At 39.7% G+C, this 20,713-nt stretch overlaps 1 protein-coding gene across 1 annotated transcript in view; it reads left to right on the plus strand.

The window, feature by feature from the left end:
- Positions 1–10,389: 10,389 nt before the first annotated feature.
- The window catches only part of LOC136873923 (interferon-inducible double-stranded RNA-dependent protein kinase activator A homolog B), a 310,706-nt gene continuing 300,382 nt past the window's right edge, over positions 10,390–20,713 (plus strand). Inside the window, exon 1 of the mRNA XM_067147282.2 lies at positions 10,390–10,491. The gene's annotated coding sequence lies outside the window, so the exon portion shown is untranslated. The remainder of the gene's footprint in view (positions 10,492–20,713) is intronic.

A 20,713-nucleotide genomic window follows, 5' to 3' on the forward strand; every position in this document is an offset into this window, starting at 1 on the left:
CACTGCTCCTATATGACGCAGATATCACCTGGAGCCGGCCAGGGAACCAAAGATGACCGAATTGGAGTCTAGCCCAGTCCAGTAACGCCAGCAGATAAAAGCTAATTTCCAAGCAGTTTTATTTATTCAAAGCAGCCATAAATGCTTACATTTAAGATATAGTGCGTAGAGATTAGTAATGTGATTTGGTGAAATCGTAATTTATATCTTCGAGATTTGATTTCAATGTGCAGTGTCTTTGCAAGGAAATTATCATAATTGCTTTAAAACCATGGATGAAGGTAATCTTCGATTACGTAAACCAATATCCTTATGTAGGTATGCTTATAGTGGAGAGATTGAAAAACGATGTTTCGACGATTACCAAAGAGAAGTGTTACACATAATGTGATATAATCTAACTGTAATGCGGAGTGGAGTTAATTAAAACTTGGTTATTGCCAGTTCGTGACCACATGTAAGTAAATATGAACCTGATTTGTTCATACATGCATTTCTTTTTCAGGAAGGAGTGAATATATACACTGACTGACAGAGCAAATGCAACACCAAGAAGGAATGGTTCGAAAGGGATGAAAGTTGGGGAAAAAAACAGAGACGGCACGGACGAATAATTGATGTTTATTTCAAACCGATATGCAGGTTACACAATGCGCACGGCATCGACTCAGTAGGATGTAGGACCACCGCGAGCGGCGATGCACGCAGAAACACGTCGAGGTACAGAGTCAATAAGAGTGCGGATGGTGTCCTGAGGGATGGTTCTCCATTCTCTGTCAACCATTTGCCACAGTTGGTCGTCCGTACGAGGCTGGGGCAGAGTTTGCAAACGGCGTCCAATGAGATCCCACACGTGTTCCATTGGTGAGAGATCCGGAGAGTACGCCGGCCACGGAAGCATCTGTACACCTCGTAGAGCCTGTTGGGAGATGCGAGCAGTGTGTGGGCGGGCATTATCCTGCTTAAACAGAGCATTGGGCAGCCCCTGAAGTTTCGGGAGTGCCACCGGCCGTAGCACATGCTGCACGTAGCGGTGGGCATTTAACGTGCCTTGAATACGCACTAGAGGTGACGTGGAATCGTACGCAATAGCGCCCCAAACCATTATGCCGCGTTGTCTAGCGGTAGGGCGCTCCACAGTTACTGTCGGATTTGACCTTTCTCCACGCCGACGTCACACTCGTCTGCGGTGACTATCACTGACAGAACAGAAGCGTGACTCATCGGAGAACACGACGTTCCGCCATTCCCTCATCCAAGTCGCTCTAGCCCGGCACCATGCCAGGCGTGCACGTCTATGCTGTGGAGTCAATGGTAATCTTCAGAGCGGACGCTGGGAGTGCAGGCCTCCTTCAACCAATCGACGGGAAATTGTTCTGGTCGATATTGGAACAGCCAGGGTGTCTTGCACATGCTGAAGAATGGCGGTTGACGTGGCGTGCGGGGCTGCCACCGCTTGGCGGCGGATGCGCCGATCCTCGCGTGCTGACGTCACTCGGGCTGCGCCTGGACCCCTCGCACGTGCCACATGTCCCTGCGCCAACCATCTTCGCCACAGGCGCTGCACCGTGGACACATCCCTATGGGTATCGGCTGCGATTTGACGAAGCGACCAACCTGCCCTTCTCAGCCCGATCACCATACCCCTCGTAAAGTCGTCTGTCTGCTGGAAATGCCTCCGTTGACGGCGGCCTGGCATTCTTAGCTATACACGTGTCCTGTGGCACACGACAACACGTTCTACAATGACTGTCGGCTGAGAAATCACGGTACGAAGTGGGCCATTCGCCAACGCCGTGTCCCATTTATCGTTCGCTACGTGCGCAGCACAGCGGCGCATTTCACATCATGAGCATACCTCAGTGACGTCAGTCTACCCTGCAATTGGCATAAAGTTCTGACCACTCCTTCTTGGTGTTGCATTTGCTCTGTCAGTCAGTGTATATTTGTATAGAAATTTAACACATTAATGCCTCATTGTCATTTGATAATAGAATAACGAGACGATACGCCGCTAAAGGAGAAATGATTGATATTTATATGTGTAATTAAGAGTATATACGTCGTAATGAAGAGATTATAACTAAAAATATAATGAGGGATATGTATGTTGATATGAATAATGCAAAGTTATAATGTTTAGGGTTGGAACATGGAGAGAGAGATATATTGGCGATTTATTGGTAGTAATTACGTGACTTGATACTAACCATTGATTATAATTGATGTGTTTGGGGTATGACTGTAATAGCGGCATAAGATGTTTTTGGGTTGATAGGATATTCATACGGTGAAATACTTTACAGAATCCGTAGGCTGATAACCATATACAGTCATCAGAATAAAATTTCCAAATAATAAATATTAAAGTGTAAACCTGATTTCTTCTAGGAGGATTTCACATGTTGTAATGAGTCTTGTTTGGTATTTTGTTGTCGATGCCATGATTTGATAGGAGGAAGAATTTTCTTAATTTATGTCTCTGCCATTGACAAGTAAATAAGTGTCATCAACAATATTTTCTAGAATTCCATGAGATAGTAATTGAACTTAGATGCGATCGTGAACCTCGATAGATGTAAGACCTGATATATGGTTATAATTTATTATTAGGCAATACCAACATCTATTTCTTAGGAAATAATAAAGATATATTTATCCAGTATCATGGTGAAACTGATTGATATTTTTATGCATCAGAATATATTTAGAATAGCCATTTGAAACTATAATATTTGGAACTTTGCTTTCTCTGCTAGCGTTACAATTGAAAACCAAACAAAGAAGAATGAGAAGATTAATCACTTGATGAAGGGATAATAAGGCCTTTTGATGAAATTCAATTTTGATTTTAACCTCTTTTAATTTTACACTGACTGACAGAGCAAATGCAACACCAAGAAGGAGTGGTCAGAACTTTATGCCAATTGCAGGGTAGACTGACGTCACTGAGGTATGCTCATGATGTGAAATGCGCCGCTGTGCTGCGCACGTAGCGAACGATAAATGGGACACGGCGTTGGCGAATGGCCCACTTCGTACCGTGATTTCTCAGCCGACAGTCATTGTAGAACGTGTTGTCGTGTGCCACAGGACACGTGTATAGCTAAGAATGCCAGGCCGCCGTCAACGGAGGCATTTCCAGCAGACAGACGACTTTACGAGGGGTATGGTGATCGGGCTGAGAAGGGCAGGTTGGTCGCTTCGTCAAATCGCAGCCGATACCCATAGGGATGTGTCCACGGTGCAGCGCCTGTGGCGAAGATGGTTGGCGCAGGGACATGTGGCACGTGCGAGGGGTCCAGGCGCAGCCCGAGTGACGTCAGCACGCGAGGATCGGCGCATCCGCCGCCAAGCGGTGGCAGCCCCGCACGCCACGTCAACCGCCATTCTTCAGCATGTGCAAGACACCCTGGCTGTTCCAATATCGACCAGAACAATTTCCCGTCGATTGGTTGAAGGAGGCCTGCACTCCCGGCGTCCGCTCAGAAGACTACCATTGACTCCACAGCATAGACGTGCACGCCTGGCATGGTGCCGGGCTAGAGCGACTTGGATGAGGGAATGGCGGAACGTCGTGTTCTCCGATGAGTCACGCTTCTGTTCTGTCAGTGATAGTCACCGCAGACGAGTGTGACGTCGGCGTGGAGAAAGGTCAAATCCGACAGTAACTGTGGAGCGCCCTACCGCTAGACAACGCGGCATCATGGTATGGGGCGCTATTCCATATGATTCCACGTCACCTCTAGTGCGTATTCAAGGCACGTTAAATGCCCACCGCTACGTGCAGCATGTGCTGCGGCCGGTGGCACTCCCGTACCTTCAGGGGCTGCCCAATGCTCTGTTTCAGCAGGATAATGCCCGCCCACACACTACTCGCATCTCCCAACAGGCTCTACGAGGTGTACAGATGCTTCCGTGGCCGGCGTACTCTCCGGATCTCTCACCAATGGAACATGTGTGGGATCTCATTGGACGCCGTTTGCAAACTCTGCCCCAGCCTCGTACGGACGACCAACTGTGGCAAATGGTTGACAGAGAATGGAGAACCATCCCTCAGGACACCATCCGCACTCTTATTGACTCTGTACCTCGACGTGTTTCTGCGTGCATCGCCGCTCGCGGTGGTCCTACATCCTACTGAGTCGATGCCGTGCGCATTGTGTAACCTGCATATCGGTTTGAAATAAACATCAATTATTCGTCCGTGCCGTCTCTGTTTTTTTCCCCAACTTTCATCCCTTTCGAACCACTCCTTCTTGGTGTTGCATTTGCTCTGTCAGTCAGTGTATTATGCTTTTATTCATATTTTAACTTTCTTGACACTTTAATTTCATGAATATTCAGCAATATTGCTACTTAATGAGATTGATAATTACGACTTATGAGACTTCGTAAACTTTTCTTTGCTTGATGTTATGAGAAACATAATTCTTTAACGAAAGAATGTTTTGAGCTCAATCAAAGTCTTTGTTGGTTTATCTTTTGAATGAAGATACGTTGAATGTAATTAAATATTATATCAATATTGCACTATCCTGAGGGGGTTTCTTTCTTGCACCATATTGGGCGACCCATCATTTGCTCCGGCTATTTTCCACTCATCCAATCATCACTTCTACGGATCATTAAATGGACCAATGCATTTAATAAAAAACGATGCTAAGTGTCGGTAGCTATGCTCGCTTCTAACATTCATTGAATAAACAGCAACCGCATCATAAAATTTAAGCGATATCGCAATCTTCATTTCTCTTATCACATTTATTGATAGGATAATCCTTAAATTGCCACGCGACACCTCTCAGGAATTATTAAAATGCATCTGTGAATAGTATTATTTTTACGTGAGGTCAATTGGGAAACCGCATTTCCTTTTTAATAAATTACCACCGATACCATCCATCCACCGGAATCAATGTCAAGTTGTCCAAGTCCAATGATTCGAAGAAAAGAAAAGAAAAGAAAAGAAAAGAAATTTGTTTAAATTAATTAATTCAAAATCATCTATACCATAATGATATTAGCCTATCTTCAATAATAACCTCTAAATTGAACAATCTATAGTTTATTCCATGATTCTAGAATCATAAAAGAAAATCTGATAACAATTATTTACATCAATTATCTTCCTCCTCTCTATATGGAAAAATTTTAATTTAATCTCTCTACAATCTGATTCAACTGATCCTCTTGCACTTATTATCCGCATCATAAAAATAAATTCTCTTAATCACATAAATCGTGGGTACATATTCTATCTGTTGAAGATGTAGTTTAATATTCTCTGAAATTAATTATCTCATAATAATAATGACAATTAATTGATAAGCAGAAAAAATGAATATGGGTTAAAAAATCTAAGTCCCTTAGTAAACTTCATAATAAATATGCTTAATCTGAGTCCATCTGCTCTTGTTTTTTCTAAAAATGCTTATTTTCGTCGATATTGAATTGATATTCTGTCACTAACAAATGTATATCTTCCAATATTATAACGTCAGCAGTCGCAAGTAAGTTCCAAGTATTTAACAGCTCAAAATGGCTATTTCAAGTATATATCGATCATTAAATGAAAAATATTGGTCACTTTGACCATGTCATTTGGTTGAAATATTCACATAACATCCTAAAATTAAATGTAGGTATCGTATAAAGATCAATTATTATCGTAGTTCAAATAGAAATTATTCCTATCATGATTTATGGTTTCACCAATATCCAATCAAGTATCAAAAAATTCGTAGGAATGCATTTGGTAACCTATTTTATTTAATTGTGGTAGAGATTCAAATTATGAAGTTGCTCTATCAATTAAATACATTCTCGATACCAAACTTCAAATAATATTCAGTACAACGTTGACATATTCTCTATGAAGACAACAAGTTTCCCTTTTTTTATTTCTTATTTGGATATTTAATCTGAAGACAGTTTACGGTAACCCACGTACGAAATCTACGATGTATTTCATTTGTATTCATGTACCACTAACCCAAAATATCTCGCATTACCATTTTAATATCTTGCCGCATATGTCAAACATCACAATTGGCCAGTAATACGTCGTATTTACCACCAAAATTATCCATAAGCATATCCATCTCTCCATTTACCAATATTAATTATCATAATATCTCGTCATTCATTCCCATAAATATATCTCAGCTAATAATTATTCGTAAAACCACATCAACATGTCACTCAAATCCTAACTTTCCTACGTAAATATTTATCATTTCCAACTAGGCGGCAAATCATCTTAACGTATCATTAATGTACTGCAACGGTACATTTCTGGGTTAAGTTTCATTTGTAATACACATGAACACGTTATCCTGTAAATGAAACACATGTATAAACTAAACAAGTTAATATTTACTCACATGTCATCGCGTCGTAATAGTAACCAGATCTAAGTTACTCAGAAATCAACTATCTTCTTTAAAACATTACGTCTGGGATATGTCTCTTTGTATACGTTGTTTCAATCCCATAATGGTTGAAAAGATCACTTTAAATCTCTCCTTGTTCAATTATAAACATTCTTATACTATGATATTGATTATAAACTCTGGAAGAAATACCTACTCCCATAATGATAAATCAACTAGGATAATCTCATTGTAAAGATAGTATCGACTGAGATTTCATCACGAAGAACTCCGTAACAAGCAACATACCAATGTTCACTACAAATATTTAAATACTACGTCCACGACACATTAGTTTCAAGATAATAAAATAATTCTTTGGAACTTAGCTTGCGGCAGCTGATGTTAGATGACAGGGTTAGGCTCCGATGTTGTCAGCTTAGAGCTGCGTAGAAAGTCCCCAACATCCGTTACGTCACCATCAGGTTGTAGTCTCAAAACTCGGGTTAGCAGGAACAGCTGGGCGGTCTACGTCGGAAAGTCGGCTCCATCTCCGATTTAGCCTCTCATGTTGTAGCCGTTAGTCATATGTGAAAGAAACATTTCCAATATGACAATTAATATCACGTCCATATCCTTCAGAATGTTCTACAAAGAATCTAGATTATATTTTTGTTTCAGGTTATTATGTCAGAAATTCAATGTCAGTTCCTTGTGACAGATTTTAACAGGTAAAATCATCAAATTAGCTTTTAATTTTTTATCCAACCAATCAACCTATAATACGTTAAATTTGACTTGGTATTTCGTAACGGCCTTCGGTCTATATTCCGACTACTGTCCGGATACTATTCAACTTCTTCTGACTTTCCGCCTCGATATTTGATCAGATATAGGCGTAATTCTAAAATTTCTTCACTGTGCAGGTTCTTCAGCTCTTATTAATTGAAATATCTCCCTTCTTCTTTCCGCGAGTATTATTTTTTTTCGTGGATAAATTTACTTCGAAGTTTTGCGTACCAAATTTTTTTATTGTTCACCCACTTCCTCTTTTTTAACAATTTTAAAAACTTTCTATTATTTTTTATCACGGCCGCATGAATCCTTTATAACTTTACGTCTCACTCCATGACCTAGGCATACTTAATTCGCCAAATGAACATCTTTGCCGTCACATGCATGGCCTCCTTGATTTTATGCGTCCGTATTATATATATTCTGAAATCACGGCCTATTTCACATAATATATTCGTTCTTTTTAGATGTATGGCTCAATTACATAATCTTTGCGATCTCATTACCGTGCATGGCAAACTTTTAACATCGTATGACATCCTTTATTCCGTTATCAGGACGATGAAAACGGTACAATATATTAATTCATCCCAAAGCAATTCATGATCATGAATAAAACAGAATTTAAACATTTAAATTATTATTATTGCAATTAATTTTATTATTATAGCAGATCAGCTTACATTGAATTCTTGCAGGATTATTTTTGGTTGAATGAGTTTGAGTGATGAATTTTATTTATATTCAAAGAAAGATAGAATTGCTGGTAAATTATATGAAAGAATATGCGGGTTCCCAGTCGATCTCACGTAAAAAATATTTTTTATTGATGCACATTAGTTACCGCTGAGAGGTATCGTGTAGCAAATCGGAGAATATTTTGACGCTTACAGTGAAACGCGGAATGGAGATATGTACCTTAATAGGAAATTATGTAGGCGTAATGAATTTATTATTGACCGATTAATGGAGATAAACGTTGCTGCCGATACTTAGCATCATTTTTAATGCATGATCCATTCAGTTGATTCCCATACGTGATGTAGTCGGAAGAAGGGAAACAGCCGGTGCAATGGATGGGTCGCCCGTCGTGGCGCAAGAAAGATGTTCCCCCAAAGGTTGGTGCAAAAGAGTGTTACCCTCATGTATTCCCCTTCAACTTGAAGTTGAGGTGACCATGTTTTCATAAAACTCAAACTGATCTCATAATTTTGTAACCTAAGATTTTATTTTCATCTAGTCAGCTCCTTAGTATATGCTTAGCGTCCGTAACGTCGGGCCATAAGCTCAAATGATGTTTTAAGTATTTTCATATGAATTGCAATGAGTGTGAGAGTTCGCCTCCTGACATTTTGATTTTCGGCCAGTAACTTCAACCTTTTGTTTTTAACAAAGGGCACGTAGATTGGATACTTGTTACCCCTTTTAAAGTCAACTTCGTTAATTTCTTTTTGAGGTAAATCAGTGTCTACTGTTTGTTTTGTTAAATGTAAGCTGTGCCTTTGATAGGCCTGGAACGTTAAAATTTTGGAGAATAGTTTCCTGAAGAGTAACTGTGTAGAGCAAAGACAGTCTTGCTACTGATGTAAAATTTGCAGCTCCGTCGCCTTGAGTGTGGGTTGAAGGGAGCAGCAGGGTTCTTGTTAAAGTTGCAACTAGAGAGCTTCAAGCTCAGGTTGTTAAATTGTTGTTATCTGATTATTCGAGATTTTCTAATAGTGTTACTCAAGCTCACGAGCTATACCTTGTACCTGATTTTGTTACGCAAAGTGTGAACTTTGAGAGGAAAATAAAAAGGAAGAATTATAATCACCAATTTTAAAGTTTTAAATTAACCTTCAGTCTTTTATAAATCCCCCCATTCATGCCGGCACCTTCTTTCATCTCTGCGTTCCACAGAATCCCCGAAACAATTATTATTATTATTATTATTATTATTATTATTATTATTATTATTATTATTATTATTATTATTATTATTATTATTATTATTATTATTATTATTATTATTATTATTATTATTATTATTATTATTATTATTTGCTCTAAAAGGAAGAAGAGTTAGGCCCTACTCAAAAAGTTTCGTTCGGAATTGTGAAAGCAAATTATTTACAGTCAAGAAAGTTTCAAGGTGATAACTTAGAAAGAAGGTTTAGTCAGGACTTACAGTTTATTGGTTGTAACTTCAATGTTACTGCACTTCAAGTCCTGGAAAGTGAGATGAAAATTAGGATTAAGGGTGTTTTTGGGTTGCGTTGGTGGTGGTGATGGTACGGAAAAGTGAGGTTTATCCATAGCCAATTAGAAATGTCTGATTCCATTAAGTCAGATTATCTTGGGCTCAGTATGAAAGTAATAAGCAAGTTAGATTCGCTTTTTATCGTGTGAATTTTTTTGGTGGGCATTTTGACATGTCAGGGGTAGGCCTAATATGCTGTACATTTCTGGGTATACACTAAGGACAATATCCAGAAGGATAAGCTGTGACACTTGTTTAGGTCTCCTGCAGAGTAATGAAACTGGTGATCCCTATTTTGAAGAACTTCAAAGGTGGGTTAGAGGTGCCATCGCATTTTGGGTTTTGTGTGTCTGCAGAACAGTGGTATACGAAGACTACCTGGATTGTGAAAATTATAAAGAATTTCTGTTCTCTCTATCCTAAGCTGCATTAGGAAGAGATGGCAATCAACAGTTCTGGTTTGAACGCCGTCATTGTGGGCATGACAATAATGGTGCGATAGATTGTTTATTGTCTGCATTTTCCAATGTCGTGTTAAATAAGAACAAGAGTTACCGGTATGTCAGCAGTGAGGATTAAAACATTAAGCGGAGGAAGCTGCCAACGCTCCACAATAATTGAGCTTGTGAGCACTGTTCTTAAAGTGATTTCTTTTTATTCATGTAAAATGTGTATTTCTAACTTCAGTGAACGCATTTACTTATGTGTGTGTTTCTTAGTACCGGTACCATCTTACGAAGAGTATGCATTTATCTTAATCATCGTGTTGGTCTAGATGTAGTGAATATGGGTGAAGTCATTCAAAATCAGACACACTCCCTTTTTCTCGGTCTCCGCTTGACAGATATATACAGCGTTACCAAGCGTACCTTCTGGCTTTAACTGTAGATGTCTCTGGCTATGATATAAATCGTACTTTCTTGTCAGGTTGGCATTAATGCGAAGGCTGTAAAGTTCTCAAGTTTGTCAACCGGTGTTGTGTTCGTGATGTGATAATTTTGAAAATCAGCATTGCCTCTATTGATGCTAGGTAGCAGGGGAACGATTATAGTTGCAGTGGTCGGTGACAGTAATTGTGATAGTGTAAGTATAATTAACAAAGCTATCTTTCAGCCAGAAATGCTGAGTTGTAAATGAATTTCGTTGACATTCTATACTATCAGAGATAAAAATAAGGTTATCTTTGAATTATATTGTCATTTTTTTAGTGTTTCGTATTGTACACAAGTGGATTTAGTGTTCAGTATTTCCCTTGTGCGACTATGTTGCTAATTTGATGAGAGAAGGACATGAAGTCTTTAGAGATCGTGTTTCAGGTTTATGTCAGAACAGTATGAATTCGAGTATATACTTCACGAATTCTTTTCGGAAATCTATTAATGTAAAAGTTTTGTTATATTTCGTTATACTTTTATTACGTTTCCCTTTATCGGGATTGAGCCGGATATCATCACACTTCTCAATGGGGCAGAGTTCCATTTAACTTTAACTTGTGGTTCTGATATGTTGAGGTAGGCCTTATTGTGGACTAATTCTGTCCATTGATATGATTTTTCTGGGAATAGAGTAGTCAGTTGTCGGTTTATAGTTCAAAAATCAGAAGGGACAATCAAAGGGACATCCACTGGATCCAAGAAAATTTTCCAGATTGAACGAAATTCAACAAAATGTTATGCAAATTACTTACCCATGTTTCTTTAGTCCAGTTTTGATGAGATCTCTGTAATATATAGACCAAGAGCTTGATGTAAACTTTTATAATACTCGCTCATACACTATAAAACACTTAAAGCAGTATCATACTTCTGACACTGAATACTAGTCAAATTATATAGCTTATTTCCCTTATGTCTAAAAAAAGGAAACCTGTTTAAACTACCTTTATGCCAAATCTTTTTCAGTGCAGTCTTTAGCGCAGTACAGTTGTTCGTTGAGTTGTGGCGAATTTGAGTTATAAGACGGCAAATTTCATAGTCACCGATGCACTGAAGAGCTTGTTCATGAATGAGGCTTTTCTTCCCCCCCCCCTTTCTTTGCTATTCTCTCTCCTCTTCCTCCTCTTGGTCTTTATCCTTCGGATTTTCACCTTGCTTCTGTGCATGGATAATCTCCAGAAGTTTGTACAGCAGACTGAAAATGGAGTAAAATCCTAAGAGTATAGGGACCTGCGAGGAACATATAGGCCTAATTCAGCAAGATAAAATATATGAATTACCTTCAAATGCTTGGCGAGGACAGATGTGTTCATAACCAATGCTGTCCTTGGAAGAATCTTACTTTTATAACCAAATACAGAAAAAATTTCCACCATTACCCTCCCACAATCCTCCGGTCAACACTCGCTGCCATTGGATGAATTTTATGAAGCATAGCATTGCTTCCAGAATTCAGTACAGTTAGGCAATATAGCCATCGGCCGTACATTATAGGGATAGCGTACCTGTCTCTTATCCTGATTCCTGGCCAGGTTGGGGATTTTTACCTGTATCTAAGGGGTGGTTCTAGGTCCACTCAGCCTAAGTGATTATAATTGAGGAGCTATCTGATGGTGAGATGGCGGCCCTGGTCTAGAAAGCCAAGAATAACGGCTGAGAGGATTCCCCATGCTGACCACAGGACACCTCGTAATCTGCAGGCCTTCGGGTTGAGCAGCGGTCGCTTGGTGGGCCATGGCTCTTCGGGGCTGTTGCGCCATGACGTTTGTTTGTTTAGGCATTATAGCCAGCTTTGCATCACTAATCAAATGTAAAATTTCAGTTCTAACCTGAAATTTGTCCCGGGGCAATGTAAGCCAGTGGTTGACACGAAATAGAGCTAGCTACTCTTTTTTCATCAGTAACTTCCTAATAAATTTAGATACAGGTCTGAAATTTGGTGAAGATAATAGCTTAAAATTCAACTTACTGAAATCACATGAGTGGCCACTATCAGCAGTCAAACATAGTCGTTGCTGCCAAACAGTCTCGAACAGCATTCTGTAATGTGTTTAGTGGAATAACTGTACATGATAATTCAATGTTTTTTTTTGCGTAGGGCACCCAGTGTAGGTATTTTTGCCCGATAACACAACATCCTTTAAGGTCTTGCAGGGACAGAAGTCTAGAGGGATACGTCTGGGGACCGTGCAGGAAATTCCTTTTCAGCCTGTCCATCGTTCAAGGAAAGTTTCATGAATGTACTCTGTGATGTGTCAATGGTAGTGAGCTGGGGCACCATCTTGTTGCAGGTAAAACCTCCAGTCTTCATACAGCTCTTGGATTGCTGGTAAAATTAATGTCTGAAATCTTATTGAGATAAACTGCACTGATAACTGTTCCTTTAAAGAACAGCGGTATCCCATCAACCCCTGAGAGAACAACCCACACCACACACATTCAGCTCCAGTAAATTGACGTGTTGGTGACTGTGTTAGAAATTCCTTTCTCATTTGTTGCTGTACTGCAGAAATGTTTTCAAACTTCATGCATCACTTTGGAATAGTCTTCGAATGATACAGCCTTGCACCTGCCATTTTGTGTCTCTTGTTCATGTCACCAAGCAGAAGTTATCAATCCAAGACCACTTAAAATCAAGACATTAAGCTACCCCTTCACCAAATTTCAGACTTATATCTCAATTTCTTACAAAATCATTGATGAACAAACAGTGAATACATTTTATTGGAATCCTCTGTGTATACACATACATATGTGCATGTAGAAACAAAGTGTAACAAAATGAATATTTGAATCTGACCTTAATGCAGCAGAGGGTGGAGTTCTGTAGCTACTCGGACAAAATGGTCCACTCTCCTTTAAAAGAAATACTTTTGAACAGGAATTCAGCAAGATAGCCAACGAAGAGTGCCACAAGCGGTTTCCAATATTTTTAATGTGAAAAGACTTCCCATCGGCTGGCAACTTCCTCTTGTTTGCTCTGCTCACACGCCCACTCCTGCATGAACCAAAAATTGAATGAATGATTCACATGCAGATGAACATAATCTTCATTCTCCAGGCGTTTGTACACTCTCCAACAGTCAGAAATTATAGTTGTCCCACTTTTTAATAATATTTATAGCGTCCCTTCATCTCGCACAGCAAATATATGTAAATTTCTTTGCTACATGAAAAGCATAGAATCATGGGCATGTTTCTGGACTTAGGAGATGAGTGAGCAAGTGCAGGTTCTTTGCTTGTTCCTCCTCTTAGTAGCCTCTTATGACATGCATGGGATGCAAATAATGCATCCTTTTGATGAAATTGAAAAAATATGTAACATTGTGATCTACGTCCAACAATGTGGCAGCTGATCCAGCACACATCCCTGTGCCATGTCACAAGATAGCCCCAACAAAACGGTCACTAATTTGGCACATATTTAAATATTCACAAGATACATATGAGAAAAATTCTGCTTTCGGTGACGTTACCATGTGTAAGGGGCTTTGCTGTGACCTAGATGGAATGCCAAAGACAGTAAAAAACTCTTTTAAAACACATTTGACCAAGCTCGATAGCTGCAGTCGCTTAAGTGCGGCCGGTGTCCAGTATTCGGGAGATAGTAGGTTCGAACCCCACTGTCGGCAGCCCTGAAAATAGTTTTCCGTGGTTTCCCATTTTCACACCAGGCAGATGCTGGGGCTGTACCTTAATTAAGGCCACGGCCGCTTCCTTCCCATTCCTAGCCCTCTCCTGTCCCATCGTCGCCATAAGACCTATCTGTCGGTGCGACGTAAAGCAAGTAGAAAAAAAAAACCATTTGCACCTACTGTATATAGGAGGCATAGTTCTGGCACACAGTAATAACATGAGGAAGGCTTTCTATAGATAGATGAACACTGGTGTTTCTTTTTTGTCCACATAAAATTGTGTATGCTGAATTAGTGACTCTAATTCCAGATAAACCCCCAGCCCAAAAAACATATCCATGTTAAAAAGTTTTTGAAGTTATCTCTTTTAACTCCTCCAAAGAGCCACTATCCTGTAATTTTCCTTCGGCAGGGGTACTTGGATTTCCCAAATTTACTTTAGTAGATTTCTATGACCACATCCACCCATCCTATTTATTTTTCTTGTTGACACCCATCCCACGCACACCTCATGGCAGAATCTAGCATATGCCAGACCACAATTGTTTGCTGCGTCACATCTAGCTCAAACTGCAAGAGAGGCATTTATGGCTTCTTTGGAATGCACACAACAGGATGATGAAATAACCTATCTGGTACAAGGATAGTTTTGTGTTGTCGAAAGAAGTATTTTTCCTCCCATCCATATCTCGCGCCTCCTTGTCGCTGATAGCACATGAAAATTAATTTATTCCCATTTACTTTTAACTTAGTAACATTTCCTCACTTCTGACTACATTCGTCTCGTATTATCAACTTGTGCCATTCGTGTAGCTTCAAGAGATCCTCCACATTGATCTCCAAATGACTGTCTTAACAAATGTTCAACTCACAACCTCCACAGACATTCATTGTTTAAATAAACCTCTCCACACACGTATTTGAGTCAACTGAACCTCCATATATAGTGGTAGCAACAATGCATTTCCTTACACATTTGGTACCGCTTAACGACACTCCTATCGACACTAGTCAAATAACAATGTTATTTGCTTTACGTCCCACTAACTACTTTTATGATAAGCATTTATATATATATATATATACCTTTATTCAGGGAGAATAAACACTTCCCCTCCATAAGGAGGTTGCCTGTGAGAACAAAGTATACTATATACACTTATGACTGTACAAATGATTCCTCAGTATGGATAATGGACCTTTTAAGGCTTCAAGGACCACAATTTTTGTTATTGACTCTCATAGATTGAAACTTAAGCAGAATTCTTCAAAGAACTTGGAATTGTTCCTCTTGCACCGATCATGAGGCCTATAACCTCAGTGTTATCCAGTCTGTCTTTTCCATCCTTCATCCTACCCCTTCCTATGTAAAGATCCCCATTGGATTTAGCGAGAAGGTTGTCCTGGTGACTGGCTGATCCCCATCCCTGGCTGTGTCCAGGATTCAGAATCTCATACGCTCCAAGACACTGGTCAGGCAATAAAGGAATGAGTCCTCACAGAGGACAAGAGGAGCGTAAATAGATAATTAACAACAAAATATAAATATTGTACTTAATGATTTCACAACATATTTGTTGTAAGTCGAGCTGATACTGACGCTAGTTTCCCTCTGTAGTAACGTAATATGCAGAACCTCTCCACACACGTATTTGAGTCAACTGAACCTCCATATATAGTGGTAGCAACAATGCATTTCCTTACACATTTGGTACCGCTTAACGACACTCCTATCGACACAAGGTAACTATGTCTAAAAAGACAGCTTGAGTTTGGTTCCGAAATTGGAACCAAGCTAGAAATCGAGGCTGGAATATATCACTGGAACCATGCTTGGAACCAAGCTTAATATGGAATGCTGTATTAAAAGCCCTTTCTTACTTTCATTATGGTATGGTGTATACATCTGAATGACACATTGTAAAAATTCCAACGATAAGAAAGCTTGATTGAAGTACCTATATTAAAAAAATCACTTTTTAAAATATGTTTCAGTACGCTTTTGGCTGCTGGGATTACACATGCAAGCGTAGATAACCAAGTAAACATCACTACTTCCCATAAAATTTTCTAATATCCATTTGTTATTCAGTGGATGGCATGAAAAACAAACTTCCTGCTGTTGTAAAAATTGCTCACACTTGTGAAAGTAGCTGCACTGCACTGACTCTAAGTGAAAATGTGCACACTTTTGTATATACAGGGTCTCTCACATAAACTCGGACTGAACGCACGGTATTTGTACTGTGCACAACGGCAGTTACCTCAGCCGAACTTACGTCGCGCGCGGCCGTCCTGCTTTAAGCGTGTATAAAATCTCGTAATTATGAAATCTTACATTATAAAAGATGCTCGAAGTGCCGTCCTTTCTGAGTTATACAGGCGATGTATCTGGTAACCACATTCTGGCTGACACGAGTGAGTTCTGTCTGTAATGTTTCTGATTTCATTCCTAATATTTTCTTTCAGTTTCTCCAAAGTATGAGGATTTGTTTGATACACTTTTTCTTTCAGTTTACCCCACAAGTAAAAATCACACTGTTAGATCTGAAGAACAAGGGGGAAATAGAGCAGCACTGATCACTCTGTCTGCAAACACTTCCGAGGTTGTAAAAAGGGAATCTTCTGCTGTATGAGCAGGGGCTGAATTTTGTTGAAAGCGATCTTCCGTTAACTGATGGAAGAACGGCATCAAAATATCATCTTGATATCTGCATTTACTGCCTAAAAAAAAAAAGTAAATAAAAAAAAATAATAAAAAAAGGCCCAGTTATTTGTCTTGCACTAACAGCACACCAAACACCAATCTTCCTATCATAATAAGGGACTTCATAAACACCATTGGGATTTTCTGCACACCAATAGTGAGAGTTATGACTGTTCACACGATCATTAAGATGAAACCAGAACTATTAGGCCTACATACAAAAATATGGTGTTGCAATGATAACTGTCTCACCATGTTAACAGCTAAGATTCAAACTGACGACTCATGCTTGCCAGGTTGAAAACGCGCAGGATGCTTGCAAGGTAAAGAACTATGCGTGCGCCTCCCATACTGCAGCTGCCATAGCACAGAGTACAAGCACCATGCGTTCGGTCTGGATTTATATGAGAGACCCTGTATGTACATGGTAAATGGTTTTTTCCCCGTTATTGATATGTTGTGAAATAAGATTATTCTGGAAAGCTCCTTGTTGCCACTTAAACTAGCTATGCATGTAGAGGTTGTAGTTCTTCTGAGTTCTCACAGCTGATGTGTGTCTATTTTGTAATTAGCTTCTTTCAAACTGTTGAAATACCAACAACCAACCTGTTAAAACTTTTTTCAACCTTTTTCTTTTTTCATTTTGGATCCCACCTGGATAAACCTATGAATTCAGGTATCACTTCACATCATTTTTGCATGATTTTCTTATTCCTAAAGAGGTTCTGTTTTATATTAATGTTGAAAAAAATTTAAATGAGTACTACAAAAATTTCTCCGATATGAAGACAATATTAACATTTTCATAATACTTTAATAATATTTAACTTGGGAATTAATATTCTCGTGTTGTTTTGGAACTACATAATGCTTTTTTTCTTTTAACCTTTCATGTTTCACCATTACAATAACGTTCTGCTCTCAGTGGTCAGTCAGTTTAGTTTCAAGAGGACAATTTTAAGTTTTGAAGTACCTATAATGAGTAGTGGTTCGTGACATTGTACTCTGGCAGGGCTGTGCTGCCAACTCTTACCCTTCCCCAATTGGGCCAGTTTTCACTGACCAGCACCACGATACTTTTAGATGAATAATAATAATCCGATGACACCGGCTGAATAGAAATCTGCTTGCACTACAACATTAATTAATTAATGAATGAACTACACTACAGTGGTATTTATGCACACACATTAACAGGCTAACAGCAAAAGCAATCCCGACTACTATGGCACTGCACTGTTTCATCACAATCACAAGTGATAACAACGTTCATGAAAACAAATAAACAGGGTACTCCCAAATTTCTTTCTCCTTGCTCAAATTTCACAGCATGGAAACGTATTGAACAATTGGACCACCCTACAAATAGTGCCGTCATGTTATGGTTACATTTTGGGTCTTTTGTTGTAGCTTCTTTACAGAACTGAATTGTTTATGTAGTCACTATAATGGAATTCATTGTTTTGTAAAATGTTTCAGGATTAATCTCTAACAACAATTAATATAAGACGTGGAGGAAAAAGCCTAGGTAAATTGTAAAGTGGTTGGCAATGTTGCTGAGGTCTCTGCCGTTCAGCACTTACACCCGCCTGCACTCTTCCTTCCCCTGACAAGTCCATATTGTCCTTCCAGGCTCCTCCCCCTCCCTGCACACTTGCTAATTCCTGGGACCTACCAAGGGCTCTGCCAGGCACACCATACACCTGCCTGCACTCTTCCTTCCCCTGGCAAGCCCATATTGTCCTGCCAAGCTCCTCCCACACCCCACACACTTGCTAAGTCAATGGACCTACTGAGAGCTCTCCTGCCACAATCCGAGCGCTTTAAGACTAAAGAGAAAACATCGTGCTTGCTGGACAGCAGCCACAGTCTTATAAAGCCTTTGCCATTTCCTTGAAAATAGGAAAGCAAAATGTTTATAGCTGAAATAATAATAATAATAATATATTACATGGTCTTGCGAGGCTCTTTTCTTTGCTGACTTTGTTACAATCCATACTGACTTACTATAAAAATAAGATAACATTTCTTTGATAAGAAATTGTACTGGTCAAATCCACCTGATCAATACTTCTTACAAACATTTTTATAGAACATGTTTCAGTCCAATTTGGACATTCTTCAGCTATTAACACTGACTAAAATTAATGGAGCAAATTTAGCAAGACAATATGTGAACAAGACAAATACAGTATTATAGGCAGTGGCGGTTCGACTTCGGTACATTTGTCCATCTCTGTATGTAATCAATTACAGAGTGGAATAACGTTAAATATTTAAGAAAAGGCGGTGGAGCGGCACCTAAAGCCCTTCATGCACGAACCACCACTGCCTATAATACTATTTTCCCCTAATATTCTGCACATCTCCCTTGATAGTCGAAAACCAGTTTTCTAACCGGACAGTTGACGGTGCCGTGGAGCTTACTGCGGCTGACGAGCACCTCGCTCTTGGTGTCATACTGGTATGGCCCATTCACAGTCGCGTCAGCTGGTTGTTCGGCAGTGTCGAATACCCACAGCGTTCTACGGTGCGCTGAGTCCTCTCCTGCAGCTGGACTCGGTAGTTTGCTCTTGGGTGGTTGACACTGCCGCGCCCGCTGAATTCTCCCACAACTTCCTCGCAGGTCTAACATGGTTGCGGGCTGCATCGTAATTCCCTCTCCTGCCCATGAAGTCCAGTGATCAGGTATTCGGCTTCCTCTTCTGACGTCAATCTGGTCTTGAACTGGGCCTCGATGTTCCCCTTGAGTTTTGAGACTGGGCCTCGATGTTCCCTTCGAGTTTTCCAAACTGGGCCTTAATCAAGGAAATTAACTGTTCAGACATCACCACGGTCTTCTGGTCGCAGTGTTCTCCCCAGAAATTTTCATCAGCTGGGTGGCAGGAATGAGTAGCCGGGCGAGGAATAGGCCTACTACATAAAAATGAAAAATGATAAAATTTCAATTTCATCCCCTCAGGGCAATAACAATAATATTAATATGGAAATTGAACTATTTCAGTGTTATTACCACGAACAAGATATGACGGATTATTTTCAGTTTCTCGTGTTCTATTGCTCGTTCACAGTCGTGTAACATCGGAACTTGCCACTCGGTTGCTGTGGAATGCCATATGGGTTTGTGACATTGGGCAGAATCGGGTGCTCGCATGCGATTCTACCCTAATCCAGACACCGCTCGCGCACGAAACTACGTGTTATTCAAGTTAAACATTTAAACTCCGATGTAATTGACGCAATTATGCTGACAATAACGAAGATTTATCATTTAAATAAACAGTTCTACAGTATTTACCTTTTTAATTCGAACACCTGATTACTCAAATATGTGTTAATATTATGTAACTAACACTTATCTAGGTTATGTTAGTCGGGTGGTCTGTAAAAATGGCAGGGCGGTGTGCCCATTAAAAAGGTCCTGGGGAGAACACTGGGTCGTTCGTCATTTTCAAGTCCAATGTATTCTAAGACTCCTGTCACGCACGGTTGCCAATGATGTCTCCACGAAGACACACACAAAATGCTGCCAACTTGCGTACACAGATTTATTTACAAATTAAACACACATAACCTTAATCTTGGCAGTCACAAACAGAACACTTCATTATGAAAACATCAACACAAAACCATCTTCAACAAATGCCTATCATTAAGCACTTGCCACATGGAGGTCGTAACCTTGAAACAGACTACCGACTGCCTACATTGTCATGTCAGCATAACCACAACGTGTTCACCAGTAAAAATCCTGTTAAACCATAACTCTACTAAACAATAACTCTCCTCTGCCATCAAGACCACCTGCTTATATAGGTGCCTGGCCAGGCTTCTAGAAAGATACATTTTCTCGTAAATTTTAGAGTGCTTAACAACATGGTTATAATGTACAGAATATTCTACCATCATCTCGTCTACTGAGTGCCATTCTGGAGCTCACAGTGTGTGTCACAATTCTGTTGTGGATTACAAATCATATATACAGGTCATAACAAATTACGATATATACAGGTTGTTACATTAATTGA

The sequence above is a fragment of the Anabrus simplex genome, chromosome 5, assembly GCF_040414725.1.
Source record: "Anabrus simplex isolate iqAnaSimp1 chromosome 5, ASM4041472v1, whole genome shotgun sequence".
NCBI classification, from domain to species: Eukaryota; Metazoa; Arthropoda; class Insecta; order Orthoptera; family Tettigoniidae; genus Anabrus; species Anabrus simplex.